The following is a 14,884-nucleotide window of genomic DNA, read 5'->3' as shown; positions in this document are numbered from 1 at the left end:
GTAGTTTCACCGTCGGTATGAACCTTCTGATGGGGAAAGATACCCCACCTAAAAATTTTATGTACCTTGGTTACCGTTTCTTTAGGATGCTCTCTATCTTACCGAGATTATTCTTTGGCAAATGCATGCAGATGTAAGGTTCCTGAAGAAAGCGAATCGTCACATTTGAAGGAGTTGAAAGAGCCCAGATAGGCATAAAATTAAAATATAGAGATAAAAAAGAAGAACAATTTAGAGGTAACATTGATTATACAAAAGTAATTAAATTAAATGTTTCCTTCACCATATATTTTATTTCCCACCGAAATTGTCAATCTCCTGCCTTCATGGTTCCGCAGAGCTTCTGCCTCGAATTGAACTTCAAGGATTTAAAAGTAGATAACTGGGCAATGGAATTGGACATTAATTTTTCTGTATTGACCACCACCGGCCAGTAATTCGTTGAATTTAATGCAACAATTACTGTGGGTGTGAGAAGAGTCATTATATGATGTTCCGTCATATCGTCCGTTCCGATTATCCGTCGTATCGATTATCCTGTCCCTACTGACCGTGATTTGAAGGATTTAGCACCTGTTCCTCTCATTCGACAGGACTCCAGTGGTCTGAGGATGGAATTTTTGTCACGAAAATTTGACCAAAGTTTAGAAAAGTTCCGCAAAAAATTTAATTGAGCGGAGACATTTAGGCCCTTCCAGTGAGAAACGACATAAACAATCTTCGCAACTTGATGGCGCCTAGCACTGCCATTCTAAGGGTGTACACCGTATAAACCTTCAGGCGTTGCCAAATTTCCTTTGCTAAAATACGAATTTCTAAGGAAGTTTAAACATATTTTTCTTCTCGTTTTATTGTAAATTTTGTCCGCAATTACACCTTAATTTCCTCAAAATTTCAAGGAAAAATATTGATAACTTTCATCAAAAATAAAAATTTTATCAAAGGAAATATGGCAACTCTCAAATGCTCATACGGCGTTTTTCTTTAGCACAGCAGAGCAGGTTTTGAATTTCCACCTTTCATTGAAGGAAAAAGAAAACTGGCGCATCGGCATCGCAGAGAAGAAAGAACAAAACGGTACGATCTGGCAGGAAGGGGAAGCTTTGACAGCTTAGAAACAAGGGTGAAGATATCTCGGTGCGGGCAGACGAAATTATAGGGTGTCGTGTCAGAAATTAAATCACGTGAAAATAACTGTTATCAAAAAGAAATGAAGCTGAGAGATTAGGGTGTTGACTATATTTTGTTTCGAAGCGTTAATTGGCCTGCTGAACGCCGTGCGGTGCCGGTGCCGCCGCTGCGGTGATGCGCCGCTCGCTTCCCCAACAGCTGCTCTTTCTGTTTGGATCTTGAAATTCAAGATATTTCCCGGAAAGGTACACTCAGCTCAAGACTGGCGAGCCGGAATTTCAACGACAAGCATTAACGAGGCATAATTATCATCAGTTTGGGACAAATGCCTCTTTCGTCCCCAGAGGAATGTGCTAAAGTAGATTACAGAAAGCTCAACGAAAGGTCCTCATGTTCACCTACAAATATGAAATATCGAAATGCCAAAATTTAGCAGGTGGAGATATCGCGGCCGATGATATCGTCAATTGGACGGATTTCTATCAAACGGAACTATGTGCACCATAACGTGAGCTCTGTTATGCACATATTCTTATGGGTCTCGTGGCTCATGTCTTAATGCACATAGTTCTGTTTGGTAGAAATACGTCTAATTGAGGCGTTAGGTGCAGGAAGGGCATTTCTTGGTCGCAGTGTTTCAGAATCTCCAGTGCCAATTTTTATTTTACAGAGGCAACTATCGAGCAACTTTTCCGAAATTTTATGTTTTCAGTGCTGTATAAACATGAAGGATATTCAAAAATTTACAAAAAATTACATACATTAGCTTCAATTATAATGGACGATAGTAAGGAGGATGATCTCCGTATGATCTGGCTAAAATCCAGGGGATATGGTGAGGGAATGCTAAATCTGATAGATTAGCTAGGTTAGGTAAGGTTAGGTTAGGTTAGTTATTATTTTCTACTTTCGCTCGCGACAGTGAAGTATACTTTAAGCGGCGGTATTATGAGTATGGCAACCACCGAAGGACTACGGTATAAAACACGGTAACTATGATCGCATTCGCCAGAAGAAAGGTAAATGCTACCAAATGCCTGGTTATTTCTGCTCTGCATTTCACTGTGTCAAAAAACAAGTAGACTCAGACTCATGATGGACGTTAATTTACTGAAACTAAACTACTAAATTTTGCCATACTTTTTTTCAATGCACGGTTGCGATATTTTAGTATTGCAATATTTCTTACCTGTAGTATTTTTGTCACGATATCTTGCACTAGAGTCAAAACAGGGCGGACAAACCACATTTCATACCGAGCCCTCGTCTCTAGTCCCTTATCCCTCACTCCTGAGATGAAGGATCAGGGGACGTCTAAGAGCCGTTGGCAAAAAAAGCATCAATTCAGCGAGGAAAAAGTAATGTGAAGGATGTCAAGAGCCGTACGTATCCATCAATGCGTGTCCGGATCTGGACTCAGTAGATTAGCGGTTCTACTTTATATTCACATCAAATTAAGTCATGTATCGGATTAAGAGGGGTTACGTAACTATCACAAGTAGTAAATAAATAATGGCAGCACAGATGTAAGTATGCAGGTTGCTGCCCCGTTCCTCCCCTTACCCACACTCGATGATGAACGCAAGAAGATTTATTTCTTTCAGCTGTCTATAATTACCCTTTCTTTGTCATTTAATATGATAATAGTAGCTTCATTAAGTATAGGCGAGCGCCTAACGCTTCGAATGCTAGTTCAATTCCGCCGGCGTCTAATGATTCCCGCAAATTAAGTCGAATTAGTAACAGGATACTTTAATTGTAAAAAAAGGGAGGGAATTAATTTCATGGAGAATCTTCCTTCGCCAATGTAATAAGAGCGATTAAACACTGGTTGAAAAAGTAGACTCGTGAATTTACTCCTTCCGCTCTCATCACCCCTTCTTCAGAAAATTCGAACAGAATAACAAAATTCGACGAACGAAAACCTTCGAACTTTTCAATTTTGCAAATTTACAGATTTTCTGTTCTTGCATACATGCGTAACGACTGTGACATTTTTTTTTGAAAATCTAAACAGCACTAAAAAAGACTGAAAATGATCGTAGAATCTTAACGATAGTTTAACAATACTAAAAATGTTTGAAAAATGTTGGAAAACTAATAAAAAAGTAATCATTTTTCACCGAGAGCTTTTTACCTAGAAAAATAGCCAAGAAAGGTCTCCTAAAATAATTATTTAAACAGCTTTTTTAGGAGTGTTTGAAACATTTTAAAGCGTTAATGTTGTATCTCTTATACATGTTATACCTCATGTCTTCGGTTTTTACTACGCTCTCTGTTGCTCTGCGACACCTACCGCAAGCCCAAATAAACGTAGCTATAGTGTAACGTTGCAAATGTTCCATTGCTTTATTCGTATTCCTACGAATTCTTTCAGGCGTTTCTGCCAGAAAAATTCACCGATTTTGCGTTTGACTGCACGTAAAAATTAGGCTAATTTGAACATAAATTACTTTTGTAGAAAATTGAATTTTTGAGTTGATTTTGCAACCTCGAAATGTATTTACGTTATTATGTCCGAGAAACGACGATACCTTCGTAACAATGAGCGGAAATTTTGCAAAAAAAAAAAAAACAAAAAAACAAATTAGAGCATTGTTAACTGCGTAAATCTATATGCACCGATATAGCGATGGAACTAATTTGTCTCTAAGACGATTAATGCCCACTCATGGATAATAGATACACTCGTCGCGTTTAGAATTTACAACATGTGCGCCGTGGCCCGTATCCGTTGTCAAGAGAAGACACAGGAGGGAAACATGGACGGACATATTTATAAACAAAACACCCACACTCCCCCGAAAACACACTTAAACACACCCTCACAGACGAGCGACGGAAAATGAATCAAGTAGCTGATCCATAACTCACTAAATGCAGGAGCCCCCGGTGTGTGTGCGTGTGAGAGAGTGTGTGTTCGTATATTTTCGAGGGCACGAAATATGAAATATGAATCAAGATCTGTGAGTCAGATAAAGATATCAACTCAAGTTGCAGTGGCAGCCCTGCGTTCAAGGGGGGGGGGGAGAGGGGGTATCGACCGGTAGCAGGGGTGCATTAATTATTTGAAAGATGACAAACACCTCGTAATATTTAAACGCTAAACTACTCCACATTTAGAAGTCACTAGAGAAGGAATGCGTGTTTCCTATATCCTGTGGGACTCCATCGATTTTTTCATAGGAAGCTAAGCGCTTGCGAAATGAGAGCGAAGGATATCTATTTCTAGAATGTCTTCTTGAAGGGAGCTTTGATTATTCCTCTGATAAAAAATCTTCACAGCTGCTAAGTTGCTTAGTGATAAGAGAAACACGAAATAAAAAAATAAAATATAAGAAAAAGATATACCAAAAAGAAAAAAAATGGACACTACAAAATGTGAAAAGACAGTCAGGGTGTTGCGGGTCAATTACGTGCCCATTTTAGACTGGAAACTGGCAAATTTTGGGAATATTTTCGATTTGTGGGGTAAAATTATTTGTATGACATAAAGGGTGATGACTGAACTGCGAGCTGGAGGAAAAAGAAGGCTCAAACCCGTACTTTCCGGGTCTGAGGGGGAGGGGGGGGGAGCGGAGAATGAGACAGGGATCAGAATATTTTGGTGGTTACGCGGCTTTTTTCGCCCCCTCTCTTAAGTAGCTAATATCAAAGTGGCCAAATTGTGCATTAAAATTTGGATATTTGCATTGGGAATATTGCTGACTTTTCAGCACAACGCGGTAAGAAAATATAACAGACCTTTTTGTGTCAATGAGGGGTGAAGAACAGCAAATAATCTAAACGTGGAATCAATAGTTTTTTGGTTAGTTTTTCTAAGGGTCACATCGAATAAATTTTTGGATTGAAAATTTGCAACCATAGGACCAAACCTAGATCGCGTCACTAATTAAGTGTCCACTACCGTACAATCGCAAATTGCATCCCCTGACTGACATCGAGAGAAATAACAGAACATTAGTTCAACAGGGCACTTTCCTCATTCCCTGAGTAACCTACGGTTTCGGTCGGTTGAGCCAAAAATTTGGTCGAACACCAAGTTCTCTCAAAGTAAATCTGACCGGAAAAAAGTAACTTAAAGTACCCATCAACACGGGGATTTTTAAAAGTATCTGGCAACGATGGCTAATGTAGAACCGCGGCTCTTTGGCAAAAACCGGAGGTGTATCTGCGGTTTTTCTTCAACACCCGGTCCCGGTGCTTGCGAAAAGATTTTCTCGCGGCTTTGTGTGTAATGGTCCATCGGCTGACCGTTTCACATTCGGGGCACGTCCGGGAACGCCCGATTCCCTCCCCGAGGAAACCCATGAAAAGTGCCCGTGACTCCAGCAAGTTGCCACGTTTCTCTTCGAGGGTCCCGTGAAAATCAAGCGCGAGGTACAAGGGATGGAATCCTCATCCTTTTAATAATTATTCTAAAATGTATGCATAGATACGCGTTTCAAATGCTGATGTTTGTGTTTTTCCTTGTTTTTTTTTATTTTATTTTATTTTTTATTTTGTTTTATTTTTTTATTTATGCCTATTTCTTTAGATGCTTATGCCAAGAGTACACAGGGTCTTGGTGCTTAGATAGGTGTGCAGGCGTTTAGTCATATCATTGCAGAATTAAAACACAGAGGGAAAATGGGAAGGTGCAAATCCAGATCTTAGTTAAAGGAGATAATTAGCACATTTCCGTTCAATTTCCTTCCTGAAGAAATAAATAATGTCCTTTCCGATACTCTTTTAAATTTATTGTCTGCTGAAATATAGAAAAATTTGAACTTACAGAAAATGAACCTCTTCTTAACTACTTAGTATTTAATTTTTCCTTCGCTATTAAACACCACCAGGCATTTTATGACAACTGCGTTTTCAAAAAATGTAAGCGCGTAGTTTTAACAGAAAAAGAAAAATTCAAGTATATAATACCTACTCAGATCAAATTATTTCTTTTCCAGGGTCGTCTAATCTGTCTGTCTTTCGTATCCAATATGAAGACCTCAGACGAGTAAGAAAGAAAATCCAGTGTAAAATTAAAGACTTTCCTCATGTAATAATTCAGATAGGAATTTCATATATTAATAATTATGACCATGAGCTATAAAAAATGTATAATTCTATACCACGAGCTATCACGCAAAGTTTAAATACTTTACAACACCACAGACATATTCTCCTTTGAAAGTCTTACAATAAACAAGATGTAAACAAACAAAAAATCGAGACTCGGCGTTTAGGCAGGAAATATGATGTTCATTACTTATACTTTTAATTACTTGGACGCAAAAAAGCAATAATCGCATGCATCTCACTAGTGCATGAATTGCATGGAGTCTACGATTAAATTCGTTGTTGTCAGGTTTTGACCGACCTGCACTCAGTGCAGCTTAGTGCAAATTTTCCTCTCGATCGTCCCATAAAAAAAAAAAAAAAAAAAAAAAAAAAAAAAAAACCCAGACCTGAGCTAAAGCGACGCTAGTTATCGCTGTCGACTGGGTTATTTTTGGTTGACGATACTATGAGCGCAATGAGGTTCTTCCACAGATGCAAAATACTATTAAAATTAAATGTCCTCTATTTCCTGCACAAGTAAACTCTACTTAACTTTAACTTGATTGGAAAGTCAAGGTGTTTGAAATTATCACTAAAAATATCCTTCAAAATTATTTCTTATTTATTCAGCGATCTAGCCGGAGGGAATTTTTTGGAAGGGATGAAATATTCTAAAATCAAAACTGAGCATTACTGAAAAATTTCCGGGTAATCTCGATGACAATATTATTTCTAACGCAGGCTTTTAGATTACTTTTAAACATAACCTGTCAATATTATAAGACAATTTTTTTAAGCGCCAGGTAAATTAAGCATTTTTCCGGACGTTTGCATTTTTCTAATCATCGGTAATTCCGCTAGTGTATCTTTGACAACAATATTTTGGACATATTTTACAATTATTTTTAGACGTTTTTAAAGTAGCATTCATCTGTTTAAAATGAATACACTACAAACTTTCCGAAATAAATTTCGATATTTTTCTAAAAATTGTCACGTGAGCGACTTCAAAATTTAAATTTAAAACTTGTAGAAATTGAATGGTTATCAACAATGTTTCCAAAAATTTACCTTGCCAAATAAAAGTGTGTCTCCGCATGACAGGAACCTAAGAGTATTTTTAAATTATTTTAGAATTATTTTCAGTTTTACGGGGCCCAGAAGGACTGCAAGTGCAAGTTGCAACGCATCAATAACAGGAAGATGATCCTGAGGGGCCCGGGGTGGGGGCGGGGGGGGGGGCAAATTATTGCGGATCCGTGAAACGGGTGATCCGCTTCGGGGGACCGGGGGAGTCGTGAATTGGTGAGTCGAGGTTATTTTTCACCCACCGCCCCCGCCCCCTCCCCCCGCCCTCTGGTCCACCCTACCCTCCTGCATCCCGGGATGATGCTTGATGAGTGGAGACGTGTTTATTTACTTTTTTCCGCTTTATGACGCCCATTCATTTACCTCGGTGACGATTTATTTATCGGCTCTGCGCTGCCGTGAACCCCGCGCCGCTCCTGGCTCCGATATTTAGACGTTATGAGCACTCATTTGAGACAAATGCACGCTTCGAAATCGCACGCAAATCACGCCGTTGCCAACTCATGCACTGAAAAAAAAACCTCGGTGTTTTTACTAAGAAAAGGGTAAAATTACCAAGAATTCAGAGTTCTATATGATCCCAGTTTTTTCTTGGTAAAATTACCATTTTTGGAATTGGTAATTTTACGGAGAAATCTCGGTAAAATTATTGATTTTTCTCGGTAATTTTACTGGACCTTGGTAAAAACGCCAATATTTTTTATCGACTGTGGTAGAATTACCGAGATAAAATGGCAAAGTTACCGGGAATTGATTACCAATAAAAGTGGTATTCTTACCTGAAAAAAATCAGTAAAAATACCGGTTTTTAGGTAAGCTTACCAGTCTGTCTTGGTAAAATTACCAATAATTGGTAAAAAAAAGTGAGATGGTAAAGGTACCAACGGACCTTGGTAAAAATGCCGAGAATTTTTTTTCAGTGTGGCGCATTTTTCATCCACGGAATTGTCACAGTTGAAAATTCGCACACTGAAAGAAAAAACTCCGGCCGTGGAAGCCGTACTTATGGGCTATATAGACATACCGTCCGCGTTCCGGGCGAAGGGGTCGAAAGTTCCGGGCGTAGCTCCCGGAACAGTCACGGATACGGTTCTAGCACCCGGAACTTTCGGCCGCTAAGCCCGGAGCGGGTGGTATGTCTATTCTATATAGTCTGTAATTTTATATTCGGTGTAGAATATTATACCGTAGTCTGGAATATTCACAGTTAAAAATTTCCGTGGTATAACCGCTCGTCTAGGTTGCCATTAGGACCGAAATCAGCAGAATGCACTAAGTTGCATTTTTGAAAACAATAAGAGAAGAGTATTTTTGAATTCAACAAGTTGCACGTCATTTTCTCCTTAAAAATTCGAAGACAAGAAAAATCCTTTTGAGCACGATAATAGTCTTTAAACTTAGACTATAGCATTGAGTCATATGTGTAAGGATTCAAACCATCGAATCTCGGTTCAAAGTTGATGAGCCTCAGTAAGTTTCCGATAAAAGCTGTCTACATTAACAATATAAATGGAATAAAGTTAGGTTATACAAATGATGTCATTTTTATTTTGGCCATTCAACCAATTTTACTTATAAATAATCATTTATTTTATGACGGAATCATTTTTCCAGATTTTATGTTGCGCGATTCATTTTTGCGTGAAATTATAAGGACGGAACAAGTGGCGCTAGACTTTAATTCGTGTCTTGTCTAGAGGCCCATTCAACCTTTGGACCTGGATACTAGAAGCATTAATTATGAGGCAGAAATAATTAAATTTTCTGAGGCTTTAAAATTGAAAATTTAGCGCGACGGACCCATTCCGGCCAATTTTTTTTTTTTGTAAAGTCCACGAGCAAAATTCTACATTTGGATTTGCATTAAAAAAGGAGGGAAGGAAGTAGTAAGATTGAGCAAACTAATTCACTGATTTTCCATACTTCGGGTGATTATTGACATTTGCCTTCACTATTCTGCCTGCAATTTTATGTTCCTACGCAAGTTAATCTGCTGGGAATATATGCTAAGCGCGAAGCTTATTAAACTCAAATTTTAAATATAACTTTCAGAAAATTTAAATAATTTAAGACTCAAGTCTCTAGAGATAAAAAAAAAATGACATCCATTTGTGTTGAATTTAAGATACTATAAGATATTTATTACTTTTTCATCATATCATTCATTTGATACATTTATATAATTTAACAAGTTATTTGTAGCCATTTTTAGGTGCATTTTATAAGAATAAAACAATGATTTCAATTTTTTTTTATATCAATCTCTCCCTTATGAGTGATACATTTTATGAAAGCTGAGTTTAGAAATAACCATTCAAATCTCCTAAGTTAAATTTTGTTATTGTAGGAATGAAAAATACTAATTAAGTCACAAGTTTAATTTTACTTTAAGAACACGTAACACTCTTAGGATACACTGCCAAGAAAAAAAGAACCAATTTTCTTATAATTTGTCAGATTTTAACTGCACAAAAATTTTATCGAAGATTGAGGGTACTCCTAAACATTGATTCAATTTTTTCCCCGTAATACACATGGCGATAAATGACTCACAATGTACAAATATATTTGATGCCGTTTCACATATTCTCGGTTTTCCATTTTTGCGCCAAGTTAAAATGAAGATATGCGGGTCCGAGGATAAGCGAAGTTTTAAATTTTTGCCCCAAAACCTCTTTCAAACATCGCCGTTTTGCATACTGCTATTATTCGATGAGAACTCGTGGATAAGAGCAAAAATCCGCTGACGCGCAATGACTCACTTTTTTGGAGACAGTATTATTCCATCAATTTTCGAGTTCTCGCCAAGTGAGGGTGATGTCCAAGTCGTAAAATTTTGCGCATATTCTCGGACAGAAATTCGCACCTATAATTTCACCCGTCGACCGACAAAACTTTAAAAGGAGGACGTTAATATTTGCACTACGTTTGCAGTAAAGAACCACGATTTCAAGCAAAAAACCGATCGCCAAGGTGCAAAACAACGTATCTGAAATTACAGTGTTTCATAATTCTCGCTCCCTCCTCATTTTCCCGAAAAAAAAACAAGAAAGTGTCATAGCTTGGAATCTTCACAGAATATTCTGCTGAAAGATAAGGAATATCAAGGAATTTTCAAAAAATTACGTTGATTAGTTTTCCAAAGGACAAAATAAAATAAGATAGGAAGTCTGCAACGTAGCAAACAGAGTTACGCGGTTTCGCACTTTGTCCATTGATATGTATACCATTAGATTCCCCATGCAGTTAAGTGATTTTACGGACGAGTCTGAAATATTGGTTCCGAATCGTACATAATGTAGTTCAGTTGGACCGCGTTTAGCAGAAAGGAACCAAGCCACATCAGCTCTTGCAACATTTAACGGGGTAATTTAATTTTTTACAAAAGCACGTATGTGCTTAAACTGGGAAAAAAACACATTGGATCTAGAGTCCAGACTCTTGAAAACATTGACAAGAAAAAATACTCTTGATTCAATCGGATTTTAGCTTGAATCAAAACGAAATCCGCTTAAATTAAGAGGCTTGGTTCTTGATTTAAGCTAGATTCTGATTGAATCAAGAGTACTTTTTCTTGTCGATGTTTCTAGGAGTCTGGACTCTAGATCCAATGTCTTTTGTTCCGCAGTGTATTAAAAAGAAAATTAAAAGAAATTTGCTTCGCACCATGCAGAAAATCCACTGAAATTGGCACAGATATCCGCATGCAACGGTTACCACGTAAAAAATTAAATGCCCGGTTTTTGGCCGTAGGGCTTGGTTCCTTTCTGCTCAACGCAGTCCAATTTAAAGTTGGATCTGGCGGCCAAAGTACTCACCAGCGGGCCGATTGTTGAAATTGATAGACAAAGCAATAGACAAAGAAGACATAAGGAGTATAAATCAATCCTATTGGTTGAAATGGATGGTTCCTATAGACTAAGGGAGATAATGATGGACTAATTTTCGGGTCTCTCGTGGGTTGCCGTCAGTTATAGTCTATCACCTAGTCCTTTGTCCATTGCAACCACCCTCTTCCACCAATAGGGTCCCTCGATATCTCTTTTGTCTCCTTTGTCTATTGCTTTGTCTATCAATTTCAATAATCAACCCGCAGCGTGGACAGCTAGGACCCTTCGGGAGGACCTGACGATCCGATTCCGTCGTGAGCCCTGCTTCGCTCAAAAATCCATGCTTACCATGGTTAACGGTGTGAACCAATTGCGGGGCTCTCCCTTGGTACTGCAATGCAGTGCGCTTTTCAATATTCGGATCATTATTAATAATTTGAGTGACGGGCCGGAGCCCATGTTGGGCGTTAGGCCGACGCACCGCGCCGCTCTCGGCCCCAGAAAAAAGTGCTCGTGATTAATTACCGGCCGGCTCAAGTGCAGCTGGATTTTACCCGGAGATTTTAGCAACTTGAGTACTTTAGCGCTTATTAATAATAATGTTTAGTTCCTTTCATGAATGTGTGTTGATAGGCATTTCAATGGTGTGCTCTCTTCGTGGCTCTCCTCGCATCTCTTTTATTGCGAAGAGAAAATTGAACTAATACAAATCGTCGTTTTTCATCAGAGAGTCTTCGATGAAAGAACCTAACTTTACCAAAGAAAATTTCAGGTAGGAATTCCTGAAAGTTTCCTGCGGGCTGATTGCTGAAATTGATGGGCAAAGCTATAGACAAATAAGACGAAAATTATATGGAGGGGTCCTATCGGTAGAAGCCGGGTGGTTGCAATGTACAAAGGAGGTAAGTATTGACTAACTTACAGCAACCCATGAGAGACCCTTTAGTTAGTCCAATGAGGATCCTAGAACCTAAGAAACCAATAGGATCGCTACATCCTCCTTATGTATCCTTTGTCTGCTGCTTTGTCTATCAATTTCAACGATCAGTCCGCTGGCAGAGAAATTATTTGCGAAGAGAAATTTTGGATTGTTCAGATAGAGTTACGTCTCTCCGTCTAAAAAACGACGAACTGTTTCCAGGACAAAATTTTACATAGGCACTGCGTTAGAATAAGTTACTTTTAAATTATCATTTGCGGATGAGACAAAATTGACGCGAGTACAAAATTGACCATTGAAAATGGGATCATAATTTTTGCACGTTTTGAAAACTTTGATCAAAATCAAACGAAAAATCTGATCTCATTACGGAACTTGTCAGTTTGACACGGGGAAAATCGCGTATCGATGGCTAATGCCAAAAATGAGCGCATCTGAGATTCAGACATTGTAATTCTTCTTTAATGAAAATCAACCCGCAATTTTCATCAACGTTTTTTGTGGAAATTTTCTTCATTCTAAAAAAAAGTCGTTAATTTGTAAGGAAGCATTTTCATTAGTTTTCCGTGAAGAATATAAAACATAATCGAAGCTTCATCGATGCGATTCATAAACACGAGTTTCTACATTGAGCCATTAATGTTGAGAAAATTCTTTTGTCTTTCTTTTGAAGAACACCGAAATTAAATCCAGATACGCTCTTTGAGCTAACTTACTTGAGCTAACTTCATTAACTTATTTTGGGAAACGTAAAGTTTGAACAGACGAACGATTGTTCCTGTGCAATAGTTTTATGTTTGATCACGGTATGAAAGACAACCGCTTGAAACTCGATTAAGATTGAAAAAGAGTTCAAACCCAGGCTCTCGCAAAAAGAAAGAAAATTGAAAATTGCGAAAAAGTTGGAGTTGCGATAAAATTCTCAAGCTCAAAGGCTAATCAAATATTATAGATGAGACTATCGCTTTAGCCCAGCGTAATTTTTCAGCCAGTTTCTTTAAAAATCCTTTCATCCGACCAAATTCATGTAAAAAGTAGTGTTAAATTGAATTTGAAATCAAACCAACGCATGAAGATTGATCCTTATGTATGAATGCAATTAATTTACGTTGTAGAAAATATAGTTGTACAAACTAACCGAAACCAATGTACAATACCACTAGTTGGCGATGAAACTGAACTGTAAAAGGTCAAATCCAAAGAAATCAGATCATCTCACCATAACGCTAGCGGAAGCTAGGGCTAAACATGTAAGTAAACATACCGGGTCCACGCGCACAAACCGAAGGTAAACAATACGCATTTGTCATATTATGATACAGAGTGACAGTTTTAAATTATTTCTGAGGCGGTTCCATTGTTGACACTCGAATGTATTAGAAACGATTCAATTCCCGACTGTTTCTCTATGGATGGACTAAACACACTCGAGAAAAAAGCTGATTTCAGTTGATTTACATGCCCGATAAAAACGTTTACCATTGTCCCAATATCCCAAACGCGTCTCCTCTGATATAGATACGATAACATTATTCAAATCAGTTAATTTTGCATCCATTACTTTTAAATCGCAACAATTGCTTTCATTTCCACGAGAACAACCAGTTTGGTGCGCTGATGCGATCAATATTTTGTGAGGCAATTTTCCTCTGGAAATACTCGAGCATGTTTATTAGAAATGAGTTTTAATACAGACTCTAAAACTGAGTGAGGTCTCCTTTGATGAAGAAAAATAAGACTTTTCAATAATTTTCAGAATCAATGTGCATAGCTCTACTAAAAATGGTACTCCTTTTTGCGGTTTGGAAGAAGAAAAGTAAGGTAAGCAAGAACTGTGATTTTGTCGGCATCCGTCGCGCAGATGCGATGAAAACATTCTGTGTATCTTCAGCATATGAACCACACGTTTAAGTACTAAACATGGCTCACAAAAACTCATCAATGATTGTCATCATATTTATTAATTAATTCTAGGCGAACAGTACATAAATTTTGAAAGGTATATTATTGATAATAATTACTATTCTTGGATTAAAAACGAGAAAACATCTGAATGCAGATGATAAAACGTAGTTTTAATGATTCGTTAAAAGGAAGTATCAGTTCCAAAATCGCTGACATTTTTGTGAAGGTTAAATTTTAGTTTCTCGTTACCTAGTCCTCTGATATAGACTGTTCCGTGACGGCCCCAAAATTAAATTTTTTAGTGTTTTCAACATTTTAAAGAGTCGTTTGACTATACAACCCTTTGGTTCTTTTTTTTTTTTTTTGAATATGCCTGTATAAAAAACCAAACTAATAAATGAATTTGGGCAAACTTGAAAAGACATCTTATTAAAATAGTGGAAAATTCTTCATGAAAGTATTTCTCAGGCACACTGTTCGACATAAACTTTTTTTGAAATTTGTTTAGCACGACACCATGCAATAAGAGACGTTACAGGTTATCCTGGGTCTCATCTCATAATATTCATGTACCTCAGCAAATTGAGCCTGTCTAATTGAAAGAAACATGGTCACATTGTTACTCGCGTAAATATGCGCAGGCTGATTATTGATGTTAAATACCCAGGTACTAGCAAAGGATAGAGCCTTAACTCTCACTTAGCAACGTTTGTAAACATCTTGAAAGGGGATAGATACTCCACGAACGTTATTGGCGAGAATACATACACTATCAATGTAGTTTTGTCCTTTCTAAAATGAACGATGAAATGAGAGTGCAATACAAACCAGGAATCTGGATATAATCACAATGACAACCAACTTGTTTGTTATAATGGTACTTCTCCAAGGATGACAAAAGTATCCTGGAGTGTTCTAATGGTTGTCAATGAGATAAACAAACATTAAC

General features: G+C 37.7%; 1 protein-coding gene across 2 annotated transcripts in view; it reads right to left on the bottom strand.

Moving 5' to 3' along the window:
* LOC109039804 (homeobox protein araucan) overlaps window positions 1-14,884 on the bottom strand; it is a 162,029-nt gene that overhangs the window by 109,097 nt on the left and 38,048 nt on the right. The window lies entirely within an intron of this gene.

This window comes from Bemisia tabaci, chromosome 2, assembly GCF_918797505.1.
Source record: "Bemisia tabaci chromosome 2, PGI_BMITA_v3".
Classification (NCBI taxonomy): domain Eukaryota; kingdom Metazoa; phylum Arthropoda; class Insecta; order Hemiptera; family Aleyrodidae; genus Bemisia; species Bemisia tabaci.
The sequence above is the reverse complement of the archived record's forward strand: the minus strand, read 5'-3'. Positions and strand labels throughout refer to the sequence as shown.